At 45.4% G+C, this 13,923-nt stretch overlaps 1 protein-coding gene across 4 annotated transcripts in view; it reads left to right on the forward strand.

Moving 5' to 3' along the window:
* The first annotated feature begins 362 nt into the window (after positions 1 to 362).
* The window catches only part of TMEM200A (transmembrane protein 200A), an 83,214-nt gene continuing 69,653 nt past the window's right edge, over positions 363 to 13,923 (forward strand). For 2 of the 4 annotated variants that reach the window (XM_048844571.2, XM_048844573.2), the window contains exons 1-2: positions 363 to 634; positions 1,205 to 1,625. The gene's annotated coding sequence lies outside the window, so the exon portion shown is untranslated. Of the gene's footprint in view, positions 635 to 886; positions 982 to 1,204; positions 1,626 to 13,923 lie in introns of those variants that run through there. The other 2 variants (XM_048844572.2, XM_075126736.1) reach the window with 2 other exon arrangements.

Genomic DNA, 13,923 nt, shown 5'->3' on the forward strand with positions numbered 1-13,923 from the left:
TCTTCCTTTTCGTTATTGTTTTATCTCTTCCCGGGAGGTTATTTGCCACTAGTTTTAAGAGCCAGTGTCCTGCACGTACAGACATGCAACTGGGAGTCAGGGTGCAAGAGCGAATCCCACCCGGCTCCCTAGCAGCTGGCTGGGTGGGACCACTTTTCTCTTCCTCGGGAAATTCCGCAGATGGTCTCCCCTGCACCGCTCCTGCCTGTTCCCAAAGACACGGGCATTCCCACTGTAGCACGTAGCTGCAATATGTGAATGCAAGTGACACATACGCACAGAGCTCCCCTCCAACACAAGCCCCTTACACTTGCGCCCTCCTCCTCTCTTTCCTGCCGGATCAGTGTCGCTCCTTGCGACTCCTCCTCCTCCTCCCCCGCCCGGCTAGCTGGGACTCGGAGCCGCCGGGATCTCGGCAGTCTGGCAGACCGGCCCCAGGGCGCAGCGCCCCGCCGGGGGAAGGAGAGGAGGCACGAGGGGCCGAGCGCCCTGCACACCGCTCGCTGCTCCCGAAGATCTCGCAAAGCAGCCGGGAGAGGAGGAGCAGGCACCGTGCGGGGGAGCCGCGGGGATTCCCGGGCTCTTCGGGGAACGGAGAAACTTACTGACTCGCCTTTCCTCTTGCAGCAGGGAGGTAAGAAAGGGGCTGGGGCCGGGACCCCGCCTGTCCCTCCCGGGGGCTCTCTGTCCCTGTGCCTAGCTCTGGGCGGCCCTGTGCCCCACCCGCCTAAGGGATCCTGTCCCTGCCCAGGGGTCCTGTGCGGTCCCCGCCCTCTCCCAGCGTTGGCCTCGCCCTTATCCCGGGCTAGGGGCTGCGGGGTCCCTGCTCCCAGCTAGGAGCTTTGTTCCTGTCCCCAGGGGCGCTGGGGTCCCTGTCCCGCCCCCAGGCCCGCCCCGCTGTCCCCCCGGCGCTCCGTGGCGCACGGGGGGCAGCTGGGGGCTGGTTTCTGCGGAGGCGGGTTGCAGGCTGGGAGGCGAGAGGTGAAAGTTAGCGGCAGGCAGGCAGGCAGGCTGGCTGGGCCGCGCCCCCGGGGCTGGAAGCGGCGGGCGTGAGGGGCTGGGCGCGGGCCGTGCGCCAGGCGCGGCTGTGTGGGTGGCTGGCCGGTGGGCCGCGTTTGCGGGAGCTCCCGCGGGGGTGGGGCGGCGCCGCACGCTCTGCAGCCGGCAGCTGAAAACTTTCCCGCTTGTCTCTCCCCCTCTCCAGCTGACGGATGAGTCCCGGCTGCAGCCGCAGCAGCAGCCGAGGCGCCCCCGCTCGCGCTGCGGTCCGGGAGCCCGGGGCCATGGCGTCTCCTCGGTGCCCAGGGATGAGCAGGAGGCAGCAACCTCTGGCTGGCCGCGCAGCTCCCGGACGGCGAGCCGCCTCCCTGGGCCAGGAATAAGTGTCCTGCAGCCGCCCCCGGCCTCTCCGCCACACGCGCCCCCCAGCATGGCTCCCTCGGCCCGGGTCGCTCTCAGGATGGTGCTGGGAAAGGGCCAGGCAATCGGCTGCCCAGCCACCCGCTGAATCGCCCCCGCCTCTCTGAAGAGGGCTGATGCTCCCGCGTAGGCGCCGAGCAGCCCCGGAGTTCGCTTGGGAGCAGGGAAGCAGCCGGAGCGGCTGAGACCTCGCACAGTCACTGCAGGTATGGGAGGTGGTGGGGTGCGGTGGGGTCTTAACCAACCTTCTCCTCCCCCGCCCTCCCTGTCCAGAGAGCCATGTACACGCCGCACCCTCCCAAGTCAGTCAGGCGTGACTTAGGAAGAGAGGCACAGATCTGAGCTCTCCAGGCAGGGAAGACACGGCGTAGGGAGAGCAACTCAGCGCCTGTTCTGCCCGTCCGTGAAACTCTACAAAGCTGGGAAGAAGGAAAGAGAGACACCCCTTCCTTCCACTCACTGCGCTAACCTGGGGCAGGAGAGGGGGGCATGGTGGGAAGACCGAAATACAATTCTCACCCTCCATAAACTCTCTGCCTCCTAAATAGGATCTTTAGCATGGTGGAGGCTGCCGGTCTCCTTGCGGCTGCTACACCCTCCTTTGTTGTGGTCTCACAATTCTGAAATACTTCACAGGCTGCGATCGACTCAGTGGCAGGAGTCGCTAGTGAGGAGTGGAATCAAAACGGTTGTGCTTTCCCCAAGGCTAGTTTGCCTGTTCGTGTTTATTTGTAGAGAACTTTGATTTTTGTTTAGCTTTATGTGTGCTTTGACAGAAATGGTGGTGTACTGATTATTGGTGAGAGACAGATGGAAACTACCAAGGGGACTGTATTGTTTCCTTACATCGATACATAACTGACTACAGTGGACAGAAGCTTATTAGTAACTGTATGTTCCTAAAGGAGACTATAGGTACAGTTTTGAGGGTTAATTGATAATTATTGTGCCTAGGAAGAAATATAAAGTAACAATAGTTACATAGAAGTCAATCCATATGTTGCTCTGCAGAATTGAAAACACTTATCTAGCCAATATTTTAGGATTGAAGAGGTTAATTTTTTCATTCATTATTATGCAGTATGTTGATACAGAATTATTGTATATTCATTTAAGTTCTTGGCGAAGTATATTTTATTCAATAGTTAAATATACAAAATAAGTGTCTTTACTGTTTGAAGAGGAGATAATTCCCTTAATTTGTCCTTTTGGTATAACACCAGTTGCAAAACAACTAGTTGCAAAATGAGAGAGACTTGCATTTTATTACTATGCTTTTAAAGGATGAGGATTATATGGTTCAATAAAATTCTGTTATAATAGGTTTCCTCTTTTGTGATTTACCTTGGTTCTAGATTGACACAGAAGTGATTGTTTTCTTATTTTGCTGTAAATAAAAGGCATTCTCATAAAGTGATAGGAGCCGTATCAATACCTAGAAAGGAAAAAAGCCCCATCAAATTCCCCCTTTCTTTGTTTCTAAAATACTCTACGCAAAATGTAGAAACTTTAAAAGCAGTAAATTATGTTTTCATTGTATAGAAACTGTAGTTGAATAATTTGGAAATACTGCGATGTTGTTCTAAGTTTGGAACATTTTAGTGTATACGTTGCCAGTAGCATTTACTTGTAGCAAAATACTTTGAATATAATTATGGGACAATTAGTCTTTTGACTTTAGCAGAAAACAACACTCCATACGGGCAGATAAGATGCCTTAGATAGATTAGTAATTTGGAGAATAAAATCATATGTAATTTGTAGGTTGTTGGCATAGAAACATATTTTACTTGTTGCTCATTTGTTAGAGTCAGCATGAAAGTGCAATATTGCTAAAGGGATACTGACTCACTGAGTTAAGTGTAGTAAGATTGCTTTACTTGAATAGAAGTGAGCTACAACTGATGATTTTACCCATTATAAATTTGTCAGAATCTAAGGGTTATTTTACTTTCACTGAAAGCTCCATAATCAGATTAAAACAGTCAGGTTTCAGTCCTGCAAGGTACTGAGCAATCCAGGCTTGATCCAGCAAAGCGTTTAACCGTGTACTGACTTGTAATTACACAAGTAGTCCTAGGTTCAATCCCTACTGCTGGCTGTGGTGGGGTTTATTAATTTACATATGTTTGTAGTCCCATTGATTTTAATGCACCTATGTGCTTGTTTATGTGCTTTGGATCATGGCCAGAGTTCCCAGCCCCTTGCAGAATCAAGCCCTAATTCACTGAGGTATGTTTCCATTTCCTTGGATTTACATGGTAATATGACAGAAAATACCTATTGCATACCACAGGAACCAGAATTTGTGGATAAAATGCTCATGGTTCATTCATATGCCTCATAGGAGAAAAAAAAATTAGGGAAAAACAGAAAATCAATAGTTAGTTGAGAGAAAAGATGAGACAAATTTATGGTACAACTAAGGGAGATGACTACTAACTGTAGCTTATTTGTTTGGAACCAAAATCTGAATTTTTTTTACTACAGCAAAATTCCCATTGAAATTGTTTAATCCAGATGAAAGTGTGATATACAAAAAGGGAGACTCAAAGGTTGCTGTCAGGAAAAGTTTACTATTTTAAGATCACTTTATTTTTTGTACAGGAGTCAGTGGGAGTTTTGCTTGAGTAAGGACTGGAGGACTTGGCTGATATGAGAGCTTGATGTGATAGTTAATAGTAATATTTTGGTGTCATACATGTTGTTTTAATCCTTCTGATGTATTTTGTAAGCAGTGCAGTTATTTTATTCAGTAGGGACTCGATCCTGCCCCACTGAAGACACCAGGAGTCTTGCAATTGACTGCAGTAGAAGCAGAAATGGACCCTAGGTTGCATACATCTCTGGTCTTCCCTGTTAAGATTTGGTTGCTTTTTTGTTTTTGTTTTTAACCAAACAAAGAAAAGAGAGAATAAATAACTGAGCTAACCAGAAAAAAAAGTGGGGGGACAAAAGCAAAGATTAATCACCTAACCAGTGTTTACATATTTTAAAATCACTATTTAATATTTATATTATGGCAGGTCCTAATAAGGATTGGAGGGTTGTTGTGCTAGTTTATGTACAAACACACAAAAAAGCATGGCCCTTGCCCCAAAGAGTTCATAATCTAAGGCTCTGGTACTGAAATTAGATCTGTGTGAGTGGATTTGTGTGTCTACATGGAGCTGAATTCTGGGTATTTTATGGGATAGAAAAGAATGGATAGAAATTCTAGTATCCCTATTATTATACAACTCTGATACTTTGTCAGCCACGGTGTCTCATTAACTGGATAACTGACTCTAAATCACTAATAAAAGTTAAAATCCAAAACCATCAGAGTTAGAAATCTGCATATTTCTGAAAGAATAGCGTGCAATTTTTTTTTTTAAACAAAATCAAAACACTATTGATCAAAATCAAAACACCACTGTTATCATCTGGGTGGCTAGTGCATACAATGGGCGCATTCTTTAAGACAGTCAGAAATGTAGCAACTGTCTGAATTCCCTCTGTTAATGCGTACTCTGTATGTCTCATACCTTCTTGTAAAATAAGAAAATATTTAAGAGAAAATTTCAGCTGCTCATTAAGGATGAAATACCCTCTACCCAAATAATGCCCGAGTGATCAGGTTCTTTGCAAGTGGACCACTGAGATGATGTGCAGACCATATTGCTGTATAAAAGGGTTGAGTGCAGATGGCTTTTGACATTATACACAAAAGACAGTCTTTGGAAAATCATGCAATACTGTGGAATACCCGCAAAAATAATTAGAATGATCAAAGACCATATGTTAATACTGGATGTGCAGCCAGAGATGGTGACATCAGCCAATAGTTTGCAGTGACAGTTGGAGGAAGGCAAGGGTGTACTATGTCGTCACTACTGTTTGTACTGGTGACTGAGTATGTCATGAGGAAAATAACAAATGAGGACGCAAATGAGGAATTTTTGGGGCAAACGATAATGCATAGTTGGTTGACCTCCGTTTTGAGGATGATGATGTCCTGTTTAGTTCAACACGTTGCTTAATTGAAGAAAAGATCTAGCTTTTGGCAGATAACAGTGATACAAGTTGGCTTGTTCATCCACAAGGGGAAGACAATATATGGTATCAATGTTCCAAAAGTAACCATTAGAAGAAATGAAGAAACGCTAGAAGTAGTAAATCATTTTATCATCGCTGCACGTCTTACTCTCTAGATAGGTGACACTGCTGCTTTTGATATTTGTTGCTTATCCTCCAGCATAAACTACTTTCATAAACCTGAAAAGATCTGGAAAAGTAGTATGATTGACAGACTCAAAAATATGAATTTTTAATATGAGGATTGTGTTTGTTTTCCTTTATGGAAGAGAGACATGGAAATTACTACAGAAATTGATAAGAATATTTATTCATTCTAAAATAAATGCCTGCAGATGATCTTCAGAGTCCATCCATCAGAAAGTTTCTTGCTACACTGGAAATTCTAGAGCAAACCAATGTAAAATATCAAACATGATATAAAAAAACGTGACAATGGACATATTTAGGATAAACTTTAAGGATTCCACCAGTACAACTTCCGGGGCAATTGATAAGATGGACACTACCTGGAAAGAGAGAAAGAGGGTGACCTAGAGAAACATTATGCAGAATAATAGAGACAGAAACCAGATCTATCAACATGACACTTAGAAGCCTGAACAGACCAGCACAAGACCAAAATAAATGGTGGAAACTGGTGGACGCACTATGCACCTGCAGGAGGAGAAAGAGGAGAAAGAATGCAAGTGGAGTGCAGACTAGGTTGGACGGTTAAATCCTCTTTTACCTGGGATCAATGAGTGAGGATCCTGTAGAGTCTTATTGTGTGCTATGTTTCAGAGTAACAGCCATGTTAGTCTGTATTCGCAAAAAGAAAAGGAATACTTGTGGCACCTTAGAGACTAACCAATTTATTTGAGCATAAGCTTTTGTGAGCTACAGCTCACTTCATCGGATGCATACTGTGGAAAGTTTAGAAGATCTTATATACACACAAAGCATGAAAAAATACCTCCTCCCACCCCACTCTCCTGCTGGTAATAGCTATTGTGTGCTATAGCAGCAGCAGCAGCTCCTCTCACCAGTTGTGCAGGCTGTTGTGTATCCTTCCTCTTTCTTTATATGGAGCATAAGTGGTGTGGAGTACTTTCTGCTAGTCCCCCATGCCTTGGGTGAAATTCACACTAATGGTACTGCAAGTAACTGTCATTCTATTGCAGCAGTATTCATTTCCACACATGACTAAATTCAGTACGTATACACACGTTGCTCTGATTCTCAGTCAATCTTGGTGGAGACCACTCACGTGAACATGATAGCAGAAGTAGTCTCCAAAGCATTTTATTCATTTACTATAAATGAAATCAAGTTGTTATAACTGAATATTGTCACAAGATCAGGGTCTCCTCCTTTGAATCTAAACCTCTTGGTTTTTCCTAAATGCTTACTTTTCATAAAGGCCTTGATTTAACTTTGGTATACATCTGGCAACAGGAGATGACAGTCTTGTAAAAAAGTATTAAAGAACTACCGGCAGCCTGCAATTCTGCATTGAAAGTAGGTACAACGGCCAATGAGAAGGAATCATGAGCACAGAGCAGTGATTCTGATTTACAGTGTTGTGTCTTTACACAGCAGTAGTGTTGGGAGGAATACGATGGTTGGTTGAAAATCATGCAGTTCTATAGAGATAATTCTGTAACAATATAATTCTGTATAGAGAATTTTTTTTTTCCTGAGTCCTTTTCTGCTCGTCACTACTCTGCCTTGGGGAAGGAGGTGGATATTGTTTCTCTGTATCCATGCTCCCACTGGCAGAAGAGGGTGCTAGAAAGGAGCAGAATTAGGTGTTTGCTGCAGTAGAGGACTAGTCAAGATAAATCCCACTTTCCCAGAGCTGGAGCCCTGGGGAGAAAGTACACTGCAACAGGATTCCCTGATGTAGTAGAGGGCCTAACATAAGCTCAAAGAATGGAGTTGTAGAAAGTAAAGCAACAAAATACATATCTTTACAAACCTCATGAGGCCTGTGCCATGAGTGGCATTTCAGGCTCCTATTGTACATTTCCATATATTTTTTTTTATTATTAATACCCCTTGTTGGAATCTTACTCACTCATTCAGTTTGCTGAAAGTGTGACCGTTTCCCCCAGTTAAAAGAAGTGAAAAATTAATGAAAGTATTTTTCTAAATTGTTTTTGGAGTTCCATGGTGAAATTCTGGCCTCGCTAATGTTAGTGCCAAAGCTCCTATTGACCTCAAAGGGATCAGGATTTCATCCCTAGGGTTTCACGTATGCATATTGACCAAATAAAATATTTTTTTATATAACTGTGATAGGGCCTTCAGTAGCCGGGCAGCCTAGCGCCTAGATCATTGGTTGGGGCGGGGAGGGACCTGCCCTCCTTTCCCTCAGGTCCTGGCTCAGAGTCCTGGGCCACTCACACCCCTAGACAGGGGAGATGGATCTTGCTCCCAGCTGTGTGTGTGTGGGGGGGGGGGGGGGGGCGGGGGCGGGGTTTAAGACCTGTTTGAGCTGCTCCCTATTGTAAGTCCTTTAGTTTGAGGCGTGGCCCTGCTAGTCCAATTTCCCCACAGTTGGGGCTTGGCGGTAGATTCCCCCTGACAGGGGAAGACTTACTTGATTCCAGTGGCTGCATTGGCTGGCTGGCACAGAGAGAGCTCCTTCCTCTTTGCCGGTTAGCCCCTGGCTGAGGGGGGGCTCCCTTCTTTTCTCCCCCTTCCAGGCCTGGCATTGGCTGCAGGTATAACGGGGTAGGGCTAGCTGAACCCACAGGTTTTCTTTAACCCCTGCTGTGCCTGGCAGCCGTTTCTATGCTCCTTTACAATAACCTATTCATAAAAATACAGAAAATAACTGAAGCTACTTTCCATCACAACCGCTCAGTGAAAAAACAATCAAGAAAGAACAGAAAATTCTACTTTTATGAATTTGCTGCTTCTTACCTGCTGTTTCATAAGGGAAGGGGGACGGAGCACCTCAGGATTGCCATCTTGGCATCCTCCATAGACAGAGGCAATCTGAGGTTGAGTTTTAAAAATTTGTGTATACTGCATTAGGGTTTGTGTTAGCATGCTTGTAAAGTATGTGTTGCCTCCACACCTAGTGGCTGAGGTATATAGAGGAAAACAACCTCATAGTGCCACCAGTTAATGGACTTGCTGTTTTAGCTCAGGTGGCAAAGGTATGTACTTTGGTCCTGAAGGTTCCAGGTTAAAACACCACTGAAGACCCACGGTAGGGTTTGTTGTATATACACTCATAAATAAAATATGAAACCAGAATAGGGCTTTTAGAACTTTTACAATGACAACTGTAAGTATTCCTTCCACAACAGGAGGGAATTCAGAGAATTCCAGGAATTTATAACTATTTATAACCCAAGTTTTTATTCGTTTAAATCATTACAAAACCAGATTAATTAGGAGGCCTTTTAAAAAACTTAACTTTTATGTTTGGTGTGATATCACTATTGCCAGGATGTGATTTTTTTTTTAAACCCATCCCCCTCTCCCCCTTATGAGCCTGAATGTTTCCACATGAATATCTCTGCTTATTTGTAAGCAGTAGACTGTTATTGGAGAACAAGTTTATATCCAATTAATGTTGTCACTTAAAATTTACTAAATATTAAACTAAAAATATAAAAAAGATGTTTGGTCATTCTTTCAGTAGCATGCTTTTAAACTTATCCACTTGACCTGCATTATGGATCTTTACCACTCCTACTCTAAATGGTTCATCTTGCCCAAAGGTTTTACATGCTAAAACACATGAGCAATATGACCAATAGTTGAATATTGTCATGAGTGAGATGAATTTCCAATTATTCAAATTTATTCCCATATTTAAAATTCATCCATGATTTGTTAGGACTCAAAGCCTTAAAAACTGCAGTACAGACCAGTGACTCTTAAACATTTTACAATAAAGTCCAACTTCAATCAAAACAAGTAAGCTCAGGCCCCACCTTTCCATCAGTTTGGGTAAATCAATATTTATATATCACTGCAATTAATGTAATGCCAGACTACTAAAGCACTTTTACAATAGCAATAGCTTTCACCTTGACATGTTTCAGTAATATGGATGAGCTTGTTTCTGTGCACCTAACTCAACCCAGGTGTGGAAAGCTTTACTCACACTGATACTGTGTAGAGGGACCCACAAGTCGCCACTAATCCCAGGAGAACAGGGACTCGAGGGGGAATGTAATTAGAGACCTGAGGTTTAAGAGGAAACGGACTTATTGGAAATAATGAGGTGCCATAAATATTAGAGAAAGGGTAACCACCTTTCTGCATACAGTGCTATAAAATCCCTCCTGGCCAGAGGCAAAACCCTTTCACCTGTAAAGGGTTAAGAAGCTAAGGTAACCTCGCTGGCACCTGGCCCAAAATGACCAATGAGAGGATAAGACACTTTCAGATCTGGAGTGGGGGGAACAAAGGGTTCGTCTGTCTGTGTGATGCTTTTGCCGGGAACAGATCAGGAATGCAGCCTCACAACTCCTGTTAAATTAGTAAGTAATCTAGCTAGAAATGCATTAGATTTCCTTTTGTTTAATGGCTGGTAAAATAAGCTGTGCTGGATGGAATATATATTCCTGTTTTTGTGTCTTTTTGTAACTTAATGTTTTGCCTAGAGGGATTTTCTGTTTTGAATCTGATTACCCTGTAAGGTATTTACCATCCTGAGTTTACAGAGGTGATTCTTTTACCTTTTCTTTAATTAAAATTCTTTTTAAGAACCTGATTTATTTTTTCATTGTTCTGAAAATCCAAGGGTTTGGGTCTGCGTTCACCTGTACAAATTGGTAAGGATGCTTATCAAGCCCTCCCCAGGAAAGGGAGTGTAGGGCTTGGGGGGATATTTTGGGGGAAGATGTCCCCAAGTGGGCTCTTTCCCTGTTCTTTGTTTCAACGCTTGGTGGCGGCAACATACGGTTCAAGGACAAGGCAAAGTTTGTACCTTGGGGAAGTTTTTAACCTAAGCTGGAAAGAATAAGCTTAGGGATTCTTTCTTGCAGGTCCCCACATCTGTACCCTAGAGCTCAGAGCGGGGAAGGAACCTTGACATGACAGGATACATATTCAAGGGATAACCAGGACTCCAGGGACCCGCCCATCTCCCCAGCTTGTCTTCCCCCCCGCCATGTTCCATCCTCCCAGTCCTCAAGCTGTTCCCTTTTTTCTTTCTGCCAGCAAGGCCCTGAGGCAGCTGGATGATTCTACCTCCTCTTTCCACAGACGCTCCACTCTGGGCACCACTAGGGAGAGTATAGGGAATGGAGAAGAAACAGGTTTTTTGACTTTAGCACTAGCAACACTGTGCTGCCCCCACCCCAACTGGGGTGGCTAGGTGCCTGGTTTTCGACTGGAAAGTCCGGTCAGATCTACTACCAGATCATAGAATCATAGAATATCAGGGTTGGAAGGGACCTCAGGAGGTCATCTAGTCCAACCCCCTGCTCAAAGCAGGACCAATCCCCAATTAAATCATCCCTGCCAGGGCTTTGTCAAGCCTGATCTTAAAAACTTCTAAGGAAGGAGATTCCACCACCTCCCTAGGCAACGCATTCCAGTGTTTCACCACCCTCCTAGTGAAAAAGTTTTTCCTAATATCCAACCTAAACCTCCCCCACTGCAACTTGAGACCATTACTCCTTGTCCTGTCCTCTTCTACCACTGAGAATAGTCTAGAACCATCCTCTCTGGAACCACCTCTCAGGTAGTTGAAAGCAGCTATCAAATCCCCCCTCATTCTTCTCTTCTGCAGACTAAACAATCCCAGTTCCCTCAGCCTCCCCTCATAAGTCATGTGTTCCAGACCCCTAATCATTTTTGTTGCCCTTCGCTGGACTCTTTTCAATTTATCCACACCCTTCTTGTAGTGTGGGGCCCAAAACTGGACACAGTACTCCAGATGAGGCCTCACCAATGTCGAATAGTGGGGGACGATCACGTCCCTCGATCTGCTCGCTATGCCCCTACTTATACATCCCAAAATGCCATTGGCCTTCTTGGCAACAAGAGCACACTGCTGACTCATTTCCAGCTTCTCGTCCACTGTCACCCCTAGGTCCTTTTCTGCAGAGCTTCTGCCTAGCCATTCGGTCCCTAGTCTGTAGCTGTGCATTGGGTTCTTCCGTCCTAGGTGCAGGACCCTGCACTTATCCTTATTGAACCTCATCAGATTTCTTTTGGCCCAATCCTCCAATTTGTCTAGGTCCCTCTGAATCCTATCCCTGCCCTCCAGCGTATCTACCACTCCTCCCAGTTTAGTATCATCCGCAAATTTGCTGAGAGTGCAATCCACACCATCCTCCAGATCATTTATGAAGATATTGAACAAAACTGGCCCCAGGACCGACCCCGGGGCACTCCACTTGACACCGGCTGCCAACTAGACATGGAGCCATTGATCACTACCTGTTGAGCCCGACAATCTAGCCAACTTTCTGCCCACCTTATAGTGCATTCATCCAGCCCATACTTCTTTAACTTACTGACAAGAATACTGTGGGAGACCGTGTCAAAAACTTTGCTAAAGTCAAGAAACAATACATCTACTGCTTTCCCTTCATCCACAGAACCAGTAATCTCATCACAGAAGGCAATTAGATTAGTCAGGCATGACCTTCCCTTGGTGAATCCATGCTGACTGTTCCTGATCACTTTCCTCTCATGTAAGTGCTTCAGGATTGATTCTTTGAGGACCTGCTCCATGATTTTTCCAGGGACTGAGGTGAGGCTGACTGGCCTGTAGTTCCCAGGATCCTCCTTCTTCCCTTTTTTAAAGATTGGCACTACATTAGCCTTTTTCCAGTCATCCGGGACTTCCCCCATTCGCCACGAGTTTTCAAAGATAATGGCCAATGGCTCTGCAATCACAGCCGCCAGTTCCTTTAGCACTCTCGGATGCAACTCGTCCGGCCCCATGGACTTGTGCACGTCCAGCTTTTCTAAATAGTCCCTAACCACCTCTTTCTCCACAGAGGGCTGGCCATCTATTCCCCATGTTGTGATGCCCAGCGCAGCAGTCTGGGAGCTGACCTTGTTAGTGAAGACAGAGGCAAAAAAAGCATTGAATACATTAGCTTTTTCCACATCCTCTGTCACTAGGTTGCCTCCCTCATTCATTAAGGGGCCCACACTTTCCTTGGCTTTCTTCTTGTTGCCAACATACCTGAAGAAACCCTTCTTGTTACTCTTAACATCTCTCACTAGCTGCAGCTCCAGGTGCGATTTGGCCCTCCTGATTTCATTCCTACATGCCCGAGCAATATTTTTATACTCTTCCCTGGTCATTTGTCCAATCTTCCACTTCTTGTAAGCTTCTTTTTTATGTTTAAGATCCGCTAGGATTTCACCATTAAGCCAAGCTGGTCGCCTGCCATATTTACTATTCTTTCGACACATCGGGATGGTTTGTCCCTGTAACCTCAACAGGGATTCCTTGAAATACAGCCAGCTCTCCTGGACTCCTTTCCCCTTCATGTTAGTCCCCCAGGGGATCCTACCCATCCGTTCCCTGAGGGAGTCAAAGTGTGCTTTTCTGAAGTCCAGGGTCCGTATCCTGCTGCTTACCTTTCTTCCCTGTGTCAGGATCCTAAACTCAAACAACTCATGGTCGCTGCCTCCCAGATTCCCATCCACTTTTGCTTCCCCTACTAATTCTTCCCGGTTTGTGAGCAGCAGGTCAAGAAAAGCTCCCCCCCCCCAGTTGGCTCCTCTAGCACTTGCACCAAGAAATTGTCCCCTACGCTTTCCAAAAACTTCCTGGATTGTCTATGTACTGCCGTATTGCTCTCCCAGCAGATATCAGGAAAATTAAAGTCACCCATGAGAACCAGGGCGTGCGATCTAGTAGCTTCTGCGAGCTGCCGGAAGAAAGCCTCATCCCCCTGGTCCGGTAGTCTATAGCAGACTCCCACCACTATATCACTCTTGTTACTCACACTTCTAAACTTAATCCAGAGACAGTCAGGTTTTTCTGCAGTTTCGTACCGGAGCTCTGAGCAGTCATACTGCTGCCTTACATACAGTGCTACTCCCCCATCTTTTCTGCCCTGCCTGTCCTTCCTGAACAGTTTATAACCATCCATGACAGTACTCCAGTCATGTGAGTTATCCCACCAAGTCTGTTATTCCAATCACGTCATAATTCCTTGACATCACCAGGACCTCCAGTTCTCCCTGCTTGTTTCCAAGGCTTTGTGCATTCGTATATAAGCACTTGAGATAACCTGCTGATCGCCCCTCATTCCCAGTATGAGGCAGGAGCCCTCCCCTCACAGACATTCCTGCCTGTGCTTCCTCCCGGTATCCCGCTTTCCCACTTACCTCAGGGCTTTGGTCTCCTTCCCCTGGTGAACCTAGTTTAAAGCCCTCCTCACTAGGTTAGCCAGCCTGCTCGCAAAGATGCTCTTCCCTCTCTTCGTAAGGTGGAGCCCGTCTCTG

The sequence above is a fragment of the Caretta caretta genome, chromosome 3, assembly GCF_965140235.1.
Source record: "Caretta caretta isolate rCarCar2 chromosome 3, rCarCar1.hap1, whole genome shotgun sequence".
NCBI lineage: Eukaryota > Metazoa > Chordata > Testudines > Cheloniidae > Caretta > Caretta caretta.